Source organism: Megalopta genalis, unplaced genomic scaffold (assembly GCF_051020955.1).
Source record: "Megalopta genalis isolate 19385.01 unplaced genomic scaffold, iyMegGena1_principal scaffold0139, whole genome shotgun sequence".
In the NCBI taxonomy this organism is placed as follows: domain Eukaryota; kingdom Metazoa; phylum Arthropoda; class Insecta; order Hymenoptera; family Halictidae; genus Megalopta; species Megalopta genalis.
The window spans coordinates 166,418-177,500 of record NW_027476208.1 but is presented as its reverse complement, the minus strand read 5'-3'; positions in this window follow the sequence as shown (position 1 = coordinate 177,500).

The following is an 11,083-nucleotide window of genomic DNA, read 5'->3' as shown; positions in this document are numbered from 1 at the left end:
GAGATCGTAGAATTGGCCCAAAACCCGCTCTGCTCCGTCCGCCTCGCACGGACCGTGTATCTCTTATAGATACCGAACGGCCGGCAAGGACGCCGGCGCCGCCGGCCGAATAGCACGCGCGCTTACGAGTGTAAACCGCCGCGGCAACAGACCGCCCGGCCGTGCTGTTGTAACATAGCGCGTGAACGAACGAAAAAAAAATTTATAGTAAACATTAAAATAAATTACACCACCGTACACTAGACAAAAAATTACACATTTTTTCCCAATATGAAAATTTTCACAAACTTTTCAAAGTCCCATCGCATCGAGTAAACTTTTTTAATAACGCTTCCGCACGATTCTAAATGCTTAATCCATATGTGAAATCGTTCACTGATCACGAATATCGTATTTAAAAAAATTACAAAAATTTATTTTTCCAAATAATCAAAAAAAACCGAAAAATCACAAGAGTAAAGTACCATTATTTTAAACAATATGTCGTTCTAAATGCTTAATCCCTATGTAAAAAAGTTATCTAAGCAAGAATATGTAATTGAAAAAAATTAGAAAAATTTATTTTAGCCGTAAATCGAAAATAATGGGGACACCGGAGCTGTTCGAAGCGCCGAGACGCGCCGCGTACGGCCGAATATTTTCTAAGTCCCAACGTACCGATCAAGAGTAAAGTACCATTTTCCTACATTAGATTTCGTTCTAAATGCTTAATCCCTATGTAAAAACGTTAGTTAAGCAAGAATATCGTATTTTTAAAAAAATCTAATGATAGGATTTCCCAGAAAATTGAAAAAACCGTAAAATGTCAAGAGTAAAGTGCCATTTTCTGACATTAGATTTCGTTCTAAATGCTTAATCCCTATGTAGAAACGTTAGTTAAGCAAGAATATCGTATTTTTAAAAAAATCTAATGATAGGATTTTTCAGAAAATTGAAAAAACCGTAAAATGTCAAGAGTAAAGTGCCCTTATTTTAAACAATGTATCGTTCTAAATGCTTAATCCCTATGTAAAAAAGTTATTTTAGCAGGAATATGTTATTGAAAAAAATTAGAAAAATTTATTTTAGCCGTAAATCGAAAATAATGGGGACACCGGAGCTGTTCGAAGCGCCGAGCGCGCCGCGTACGCCCGAATATTTTCAAAGTCCCAACGTACCGATCAAGAGTAAAGTACCATTTTCCTACATTAGATTTCGTTCTAAATGCTTAATCCCTATGTAAAAACGTTAGTTAAGCAAGAATATCGTATTTTTAAAAAAATCTAATGATAGGATTTCCCAGAAAATTGAAAAAACCGAAAAATGTCAAGAGTAAAGTGCCATTTTCTGACATCAGATTTCGTTCTAAATGCTTAATCCCTATGTAGAAACGTTAGTTAAGCAAGAATATCGTATTTTTAAAAAAATCTAATGATAGGATTTTTCAGAAAATTGAAAAAACCGTAAAATGTCAAGAGTAAAGTGCCCTTATTTTAAACAATGTATCGTTCTAAATGCTTAATCCCTATGTAAAAAAGTTATTTTAGCAGGAATATGTTATTGAAAAAAATTAGAAAAATTTATTTTAGCCGTAAATCGAAAATAATGGGGACACCGGAGCTGTTCGAAGCGCCGAGCGCGCCGCGTACGCCCGAATATTTTCAAAGTCCCAACGTACCGATCAAGAGTAAAGTACCATTTTCCTACATTAGATTTCGTTCTAAATACTTAATCCCTATGTAAAAACGTTAGTTAAGCAAGAATATCGTATTTTTAAAAAAATGTAATGATAGGATTTTCCAGAAAATTGAAAAAACCGAAAAATGTCAAGAGTAAAGTGCCATTTTCTGACATTAGATTTCGTTCTAAATGCTTAATCCCTATGTAGAAACGTTAGTTAAGCAAGAATATCGTATTCTTAAAAAAATCTAATGATAGGATTTTTCAGAAAATTGAAAAAACCGTAAAATGTCAAGAGTAAAGTGCCCTTATTTTAAACAATGTATCGTTCTAAATGCTTAATCCCTATGTAAAAAAGTTATTTAAGCAAGAATATGTTATTGAATAAAATGAGAAAAATTTATTTTAGCCGTAAATCGAAAATAATGGATCGAGCGAATCGGTCGATTGCGCCGAGACGCGCCATGATGCAACAGACGAGCGATTGGAACGCCCGAATATTTTCAAAGTCCCAACGTACCGATCAAGAGTAAAGTACCATTTTCCTACATTAGATTTCGTTCTAAATGCTTAATCCCTATGTAAAAACGTTAGTTAAGCAAGAATATCGTATTTTTAAAAAAATCTAATGATAGGATTTCCCAGAAAATTGAAAAAACCGAAAAATGTCAAGAGTAAAGTGCCATTTTCTGACATTAGATTTCGTTCTAAATGCTTAATCCCTATGTAGAAACGTTAGTTAAGCAAGAATATCGTATTTTTAAAAAAATCTAATGATAGGATTTTTCAGAAAATTGAAAAAACCGTAAAATCACAAGAGTAAAGTACCATTATTTTAAACAATATGTCGTTCTAAATGCTTAATCCCTATGTAAAAAAGTTATCTAAGCAAGAATATGTAATTGAAAAAAATTAGAAAAATTTATTTTAGCCGTAAATCGAAAATAATGGGGACACCGGAGCTGTTCGAAGCGCCGAGACGCGCCGCGTACGGCCGAATATTTTCTAAGTCCCAACGTACCGATCAAGAGTAAAGTACCATTTTCCTACATTAGATTTCGTTCTAAATGCTTAATCCCTATGTAAAAACGTTAGTTAAGCAAGAATATCGTATTTTTAAAAAAATCTAATGATAGGATTTCCCAGAAAATTGAAAAAACCGTAAAATGTCAAGAGTAAAGTGCCATTTTCTGACATTAGATTTCGTTCTAAATGCTTAATCCCTATGTAGAAACGTTAGTTAAGCAAGAATATCGTATTTTTAAAAAAATCTAATGATAGGATTTTTCAGAAAATTGAAAAAACCGTAAAATGTCAAGAGTAAAGTGCCCTTATTTTAAACAATGTATCGTTCTAAATGCTTAATCCCTATGTAAAAAAGTTATTTTAGCAGGAATATGTTATTGAAAAAAATTAGAAAAATTTATTTTAGCCGTAAATCGAAAATAATGGGGACACCGGAGCTGTTCGAAGCGCCGAGCGCGCCGCGTACGCCCGAATATTTTCAAAGTCCCAACGTACGGATCAAGAGTAAAGTACCATTTTCCTACATTAGATTTCGTTCTAAATGCTTAATCCCTATGTAAAAACGTTAGTTAAGCAAGAATATCGTATTTTTAAAAAAATCTAATGATAGGATTTCCCAGAAAATTGAAAAAACCGAAAAATGTCAAGAGTAAAGTGCCATTTTCTGACATCAGATTTCGTTCTAAATGCTTAATCCCTATGTAGAAACGTTAGTTAAGCAAGAATATCGTATTTTTAAAAAAATCTAATGATAGGATTTTTCAGAAAATTGAAAAAACCGTAAAATGTCAAGAGTAAAGTGCCCTTATTTTAAACAATGTATCGTTCTAAATGCTTAATCCCTATGTAAAAAAGTTATTTTAGCAGGAATATGTTATTGAAAAAAATTAGAAAAATTTATTTTAGCCGTAAATCGAAAATAATGGGGACACCGGAGCTGTTCGAAGCGCCGAGCGCGCCGCGTACGCCCGAATATTTTCAAAGTCCCAACGTACCGATCAAGAGTAAAGTACCATTTTCCTACATTAGATTTCGTTCTAAATACTTAATCCCTATGTAAAAACGTTAGTTAAGCAAGAATATTGTATTTTTAAAAAAATCTAATGATAGGATTTTCCAGAAAATTGAAAAAACCGAAAAATGTCAAGAGTAAAGTGCCATTTTCTGACATTAGATTTCGTTCTAAATGCTTAATCCCTATGTAGAAACGTTAGTTAAGCAAGAATATCGTATTTTTAAAAAAATCTAATGATAGGATTTTTCAGAAAATTGAAAAAACCGTAAAATGTCAAGAGTAAAGTGCCCTTATTTTAAACAATGTATCGTTCTAAATGCTTAATCCCTATGTAAAAAAGTTATTTTAGCAGGAATATGTTATTGAATAAAATGAGAAAAATTTATTTTAGCCGTAAATCGAAAATAATGGATCGAGCGAATCGGTCGATTGCGCCGAGACGCGCCATGATGCAACAGACGAGCGATTGGAACGCCCGAATATTTTCAAAGTCCCAACGTACCGATCAAGAGTAAAGTACCATTTTCCTACATTAGATTTCGTTCTAAATGCTTAATCCCTATGTAAAAACGTTAGTTAAGCAAGAATATCGTATTTTTAAAAAAATCTAATGATAGGATTTCCCAGAAAATTGAAAAAACCGAAAAATGTCAAGAGTAAAGTGCCATTTTCTGACATTAGATTTCGTTCTAAATGCTTAATCCCTATGTAGAAACGTTAGTTAAGCAAGAATATCGTATTTTTAAAAAAATCTAATGATAGGATTTTTCAGAAAATTGAAAAAACCGTAAAATGTCAAGAGTAAAGTGCCCTTATTTTAAACAATGTATCGTTCTAAATGCTTAATCCCTATGTAAAAAAGTTATTTTAGCAGGAATATGTTATTGAATAAAATGAGAAAAATTTATTTTAGCCGTAAATCGAAAATAATGGATCGAGCGAATCGGTCGATTGCGCCGAGACGCGCCATGATGCAACAGACGAGCGATTGGAACGCCCGAATATTTTCAAAGTCCCAACGTACCGATCAAGAGTAAAGTACCATTTTCCTACATTAGATTTCGTTCTAAATGCTTAATCCCTATGTAAAAACGTTAGTTAAGCAAGAATATCGTATTTTTAAAAAAATCTAATGATAGGATTTCCCAGAAAATTGAAAAAACCGTAAAATGTCAAGAGTAAAGTGCCATTTTCTGACATTAGATTTCGTTCTAAATGCTTAATCCCTATGTAGAAACGTTAGTTAAGCAAGAATATCGTATTTTTAAAAAAATCTAATGATAGGATTTTTCAGAAAATTGAAAAAACCGTAAAATGTCAAGAGTAAAGTGCCCTTATTTTAAACAATGTATCGTTCTAAATGCTTAATCCCTATGTAAAAAAGTTATTTTAGCAGGAATATGTTATTGAAAAAAATTAGAAAAATTTATTTTAGCCGTAAATCGAAAATAATGGGGACACCGGAGCTGTTCGAAGCGCCGAGCGCGCCGCGTACGCCCGAATATTTTCAAAGTCCCAACGTACCGATCAAGAGTAAAGTACCATTTTCCTACATTAGATTTCGTTCTAAATGCTTAATCCCTATGTAAAAACGTTAGTTAAGCAAGAATATCGTATTTTTAAAAAAATCTAATGATAGGATTTCCCAGAAAATTGAAAAAACCGAAAAATGTCAAGAGTAAAGTGCCATTTTCTGACATCAGATTTCGTTCTAAATGCTTAATCCCTATGTAGAAACGTTAGTTAAGCAAGAATATCGTATTTTTAAAAAAATCTAATGATAGGATTTTTCAGAAAATTGAAAAAACCGTAAAATGTCAAGAGTAAAGTGCCCTTATTTTAAACAATGTATCGTTCTAAATGCTTAATCCCTATGTAAAAAAGTTATTTTAGCAGGAATATGTTATTGAAAAAAATTAGAAAAATTTATTTTAGCCGTAAATCGAAAATAATGGGGACACCGGAGCTGTTCGAAGCGCCGAGCGCGCCGCGTACGCCCGAATATTTTCAAAGTCCCAACGTACCGATCAAGAGTAAAGTACCATTTTCCTACATTAGATTTCGTTCTAAATACTTAATCCCTATGTAAAAACGTTAGTTAAGCAAGAATATCGTATTTTTAAAAAAATCTAATGATAGGATTTTCCAGAAAATTGAAAAAACCGAAAAATGTCAAGAGTAAAGTGCCATTTTCTGACATTAGATTTCGTTCTAAATGCTTAATCCCTATGTAGAAACGTTAGTTAAGCAAGAATATCGTATTTTTAAAAAAATCTAATGATAGGATTTTTCAGAAAATTGAAAAAACCGTAAAATGTCAAGAGTAAAGTGCCCTTATTTTAAACAATGTATCGTTCTAAATGCTTAATCCCTATGTAAAAAAGTTATTTTAGCAGGAATATGTTATTGAATAAAATGAGAAAAATTTATTTTAGCCGTAAATCGAAAATAATGGATCGAGCGAATCGGTCGATTGCGCCGAGACGCGCCATGATGCAACAGACGAGCGATTGGAACGCCCGAATATTTTCAAAGTCCCAACGTACCGATCAAGAGTAAAGTACCATTTTCCTACATTAGATTTCGTTCTAAATGCTTAATCCCTATGTAAAAACGTTAGTTAAGCAAGAATATCGTATTTTTAAAAAAATCTAATGATAGGATTTCCCAGAAAATTGAAAAAACCGAAAAATGTCAAGAGTAAAGTGCCATTTTCTGACATTAGATTTCGTTCTAAATGCTTAATCCCTATGTAGAAACGTTAGCTAAGCAAGAATATCGTATTTTTAAAAAAATCTAATGATAGGATTTTTCAGAAAATTGAAAAAACCGTAAAATGTCAAGAGTAAAGTGCCCTTATTTTAAACAATGTATCGTTCTAAATGCTTAATCCCTATGTAAAAAAGTTATTTTAGCAGGAATATGTTATTGAATAAAATGAGAAAAATTTATTTTAGCCGTAAATCGAAAATAATGGATCGAGCGAATCGGTCGATTGCGCCGAGACGCGCCATGATGCAACAGACGAGCGATTGGAACGCCCGAATATTTTCAAAGTCCCAACGTACCGATCAAGAGTAAAGTACCATTTTCCTACATTAGATTTCGTTCTAAATGCTTAATCCCTATGTAAAAACGTTAGTTAAGCAAGAATATCGTATTTTTAAAAAAATCTAATGATAGGATTTCCCAGAAAATTGAAAAAACCGTAAAATGTCAAGAGTAAAGTGCCATTTTCTGACATTAGATTTCGTTCTAAATGCTTAATCCCTATGTAGAAACGTTAGTTAAGCAAGAATATCGTATTTTTAAAAAAATCTAATGATAGGATTTTTCAGAAAATTGAAAAAACCGTAAAATGTCAAGAGTAAAGTGCCCTTATTTTAAACAATGTATCGTTCTAAATGCTTAATCCCTATGTAAAAAAGTTATTTTAGCAGGAATATGTTATTGAAAAAAATTAGAAAAATTTATTTTAGCCGTAAATCGAAAATAATGGGGACACCGGAGCTGTTCGAAGCGCCGAGCGCGCCGCGTACGCCCGAATATTTTCAAAGTCCCAACGTACGGATCAAGAGTAAAGTACCATTTTCCTACATTAGATTTCGTTCTAAATGCTTAATCCCTATGTAAAAACGTTAGTTAAGCAAGAATATCGTATTTTTAAAAAAATCTAATGATAGGATTTCCCAGAAAATTGAAAAAACCGAAAAATGTCAAGAGTAAAGTGCCATTTTCTGACATCAGATTTCGTTCTAAATGCTTAATCCCTATGTAGAAACGTTAGTTAAGCAAGAATATCGTATTTTTAAAAAAATCTAATGATAGGATTTTTCAGAAAATTGAAAAAACCGTAAAATGTCAAGAGTAAAGTGCCCTTATTTTAAACAATGTATCGTTCTAAATGCTTAATCCCTATGTAAAAAAGTTATTTTAGCAGGAATATGTTATTGAAAAAAATTAGAAAAATTTATTTTAGCCGTAAATCGAAAATAATGGGGACACCGGAGCTGTTCGAAGCGCCGAGCGCGCCGCGTACGCCCGAATATTTTCAAAGTCCCAACGTACCGATCAAGAGTAAAGTACCATTTTCCTACATTAGATTTCGTTCTAAATACTTAATCCCTATGTAAAAACGTTAGTTAAGCAAGAATATTGTATTTTTAAAAAAATCTAATGATAGGATTTTCCAGAAAATTGAAAAAACCGAAAAATGTCAAGAGTAAAGTGCCATTTTCTGACATTAGATTTCGTTCTAAATGCTTAATCCCTATGTAGAAACGTTAGTTAAGCAAGAATATCGTATTTTTAAAAAAATCTAATGATAGGATTTTTCAGAAAATTGAAAAAACCGTAAAATGTCAAGAGTAAAGTGCCCTTATTTTAAACAATGTATCGTTCTAAATGCTTAATCCCTATGTAAAAAAGTTATTTTAGCAGGAATATGTTATTGAATAAAATGAGAAAAATTTATTTTAGCCGTAAATCGAAAATAATGGATCGAGCGAATCGGTCGATTGCGCCGAGACGCGCCATGATGCAACAGACGAGCGATTGGAACGCCCGAATATTTTCAAAGTCCCAACGTACCGATCAAGAGTAAAGTACCATTTTCCTACATTAGATTTCGTTCTAAATGCTTAATCCCTATGTAAAAACGTTAGTTAAGCAAGAATATCGTATTTTTAAAAAAATCTAATGATAGGATTTCCCAGAAAATTGAAAAAACCGAAAAATGTCAAGAGTAAAGTGCCATTTTCTGACATTAGATTTCGTTCTAAATGCTTAATCCCTATGTAGAAACGTTAGTTAAGCAAGAATATCGTATTTTTAAAAAAATCTAATGATAGGATTTTTCAGAAAATTGAAAAAACCGTAAAATGTCAAGAGTAAAGTGCCCTTATTTTAAACAATGTATCGTTCTAAATGCTTAATCCCTATGTAAAAAAGTTATTTTAGCAGGAATATGTTATTGAATAAAATGAGAAAAATTTATTTTAGCCGTAAATCGAAAATAATGGATCGAGCGAATCGGTCGATTGCGCCGAGACGCGCCATGATGCAACAGACGAGCGATTGGAACGCCCGAATATTTTCAAAGTCCCAACGTACCGATCAAGAGTAAAGTACCATTTTCCTACATTAGATTTCGTTCTAAATGCTTAATCCCTATGTAAAAACGTTAGTTAAGCAAGAATATCGTATTTTTAAAAAAATCTAATGATAGGATTTCCCAGAAAATTGAAAAAACCGTAAAATGTCAAGAGTAAAGTGCCATTTTCTGACATTAGATTTCGTTCTAAATGCTTAATCCCTATGTAGAAACGTTAGTTAAGCAAGAATATCGTATTTTTAAAAAAATCTAATGATAGGATTTTTCAGAAAATTGAAAAAACCGTAAAATGTCAAGAGTAAAGTGCCCTTATTTTAAACAATGTATCGTTCTAAATGCTTAATCCCTATGTAAAAAAGTTATTTTAGCAGGAATATGTTATTGAAAAAAATTAGAAAAATTTATTTTAGCCGTAAATCGAAAATAATGGGGACACCGGAGCTGTTCGAAGCGCCGAGCGCGCCGCGTACGCCCGAATATTTTCAAAGTCCCAACGTACCGATCAAGAGTAAAGTACCATTTTCCTACATTAGATTTCGTTCTAAATGCTTAATCCCTATGTAAAAACGTTAGTTAAGCAAGAATATCGTATTTTTAAAAAAATCTAATGATAGGATTTCCCAGAAAATTGAAAAAACCGAAAAATGTCAAGAGTAAAGTGCCATTTTCTGACATCAGATTTCGTTCTAAATGCTTAATCCCTATGTAGAAACGTTAGTTAAGCAAGAATATCGTATTTTTAAAAAAATCTAATGATAGGATTTTTCAGAAAATTGAAAAAACCGTAAAATGTCAAGAGTAAAGTGCCCTTATTTTAAACAATGTATCGTTCTAAATGCTTAATCCCTATGTAAAAAAGTTATTTTAGCAGGAATATGTTATTGAAAAAAATTAGAAAAATTTATTTTAGCCGTAAATCGAAAATAATGGGGACACCGGAGCTGTTCGAAGCGCCGAGCGCGCCGCGTACGCCCGAATATTTTCAAAGTCCCAACGTACCGATCAAGAGTAAAGTACCATTTTCCTACATTAGATTTCGTTCTAAATACTTAATCCCTATGTAAAAACGTTAGTTAAGCAAGAATATCGTATTTTTAAAAAAATCTAATGATAGGATTTTCCAGAAAATTGAAAAAACCGAAAAATGTCAAGAGTAAAGTGCCATTTTCTGACATTAGATTTCGTTCTAAATGCTTAATCCCTATGTAGAAACGTTAGTTAAGCAAGAATATCGTATTTTTAAAAAAATCTAATGATAGGATTTTTCAGAAAATTGAAAAAACCGTAAAATGTCAAGAGTAAAGTGCCCTTATTTTAAACAATGTATCGTTCTAAATGCTTAATCCCTATGTAAAAAAGTTATTTTAGCAGGAATATGTTATTGAATAAAATGAGAAAAATTTATTTTAGCCGTAAATCGAAAATAATGGATCGAGCGAATCGGTCGATTGCGCCGAGACGCGCCATGATGCAACAGACGAGCGATTGGAACGCCCGAATATTTTCAAAGTCCCAACGTACCGATCAAGAGTAAAGTACCATTTTCCTACATTAGATTTCGTTCTAAATGCTTAATCCCTATGTAAAAACGTTAGTTAAGCAAGAATATCGTATTTTTAAAAAAATCTAATGATAGGATTTCCCAGAAAATTGAAAAAACCGAAAAATGTCAAGAGTAAAGTGCCATTTTCTGACATTAGATTTCGTTCTAAATGCTTAATCCCTATGTAGAAACGTTAGCTAAGCAAGAATATCGTATTTTTAAAAAAATCTAATGATAGGATTTTTCAGAAAATTGAAAAAACCGTAAAATGTCAAGAGTAAAGTGCCCTTATTTTAAACAATGTATCGTTCTAAATGCTTAATCCCTATGTAAAAAAGTTATTTTAGCAGGAATATGTTATTGAATAAAATGAGAAAAATTTATTTTAGCCGTAAATCGAAAATAATGGATCGAGCGAATCGGTCGATTGCGCCGAGACGCGCCATGATGCAACAGACGAGCGATTGGAACGCCCGAATATTTTCAAAGTCCCAACGTACCGATCAAGAGTAAAGTACCATTTTCCTACATTAGATTTCGTTCTAAATGCTTAATCCCTATGTAAAAACGTTAGTTAAGCAAGAATATCGTATTTTTAAAAAAATCTAATGATAGGATTTCCCAGAAAATTGAAAAAACCGTAAAATGTCAAGAGTAAAGTGCCATTTTCTGACATTAGATTTCGTTCTAAATGCTTAATCCCTATGTAGAAACGTTAGTTAAGCAA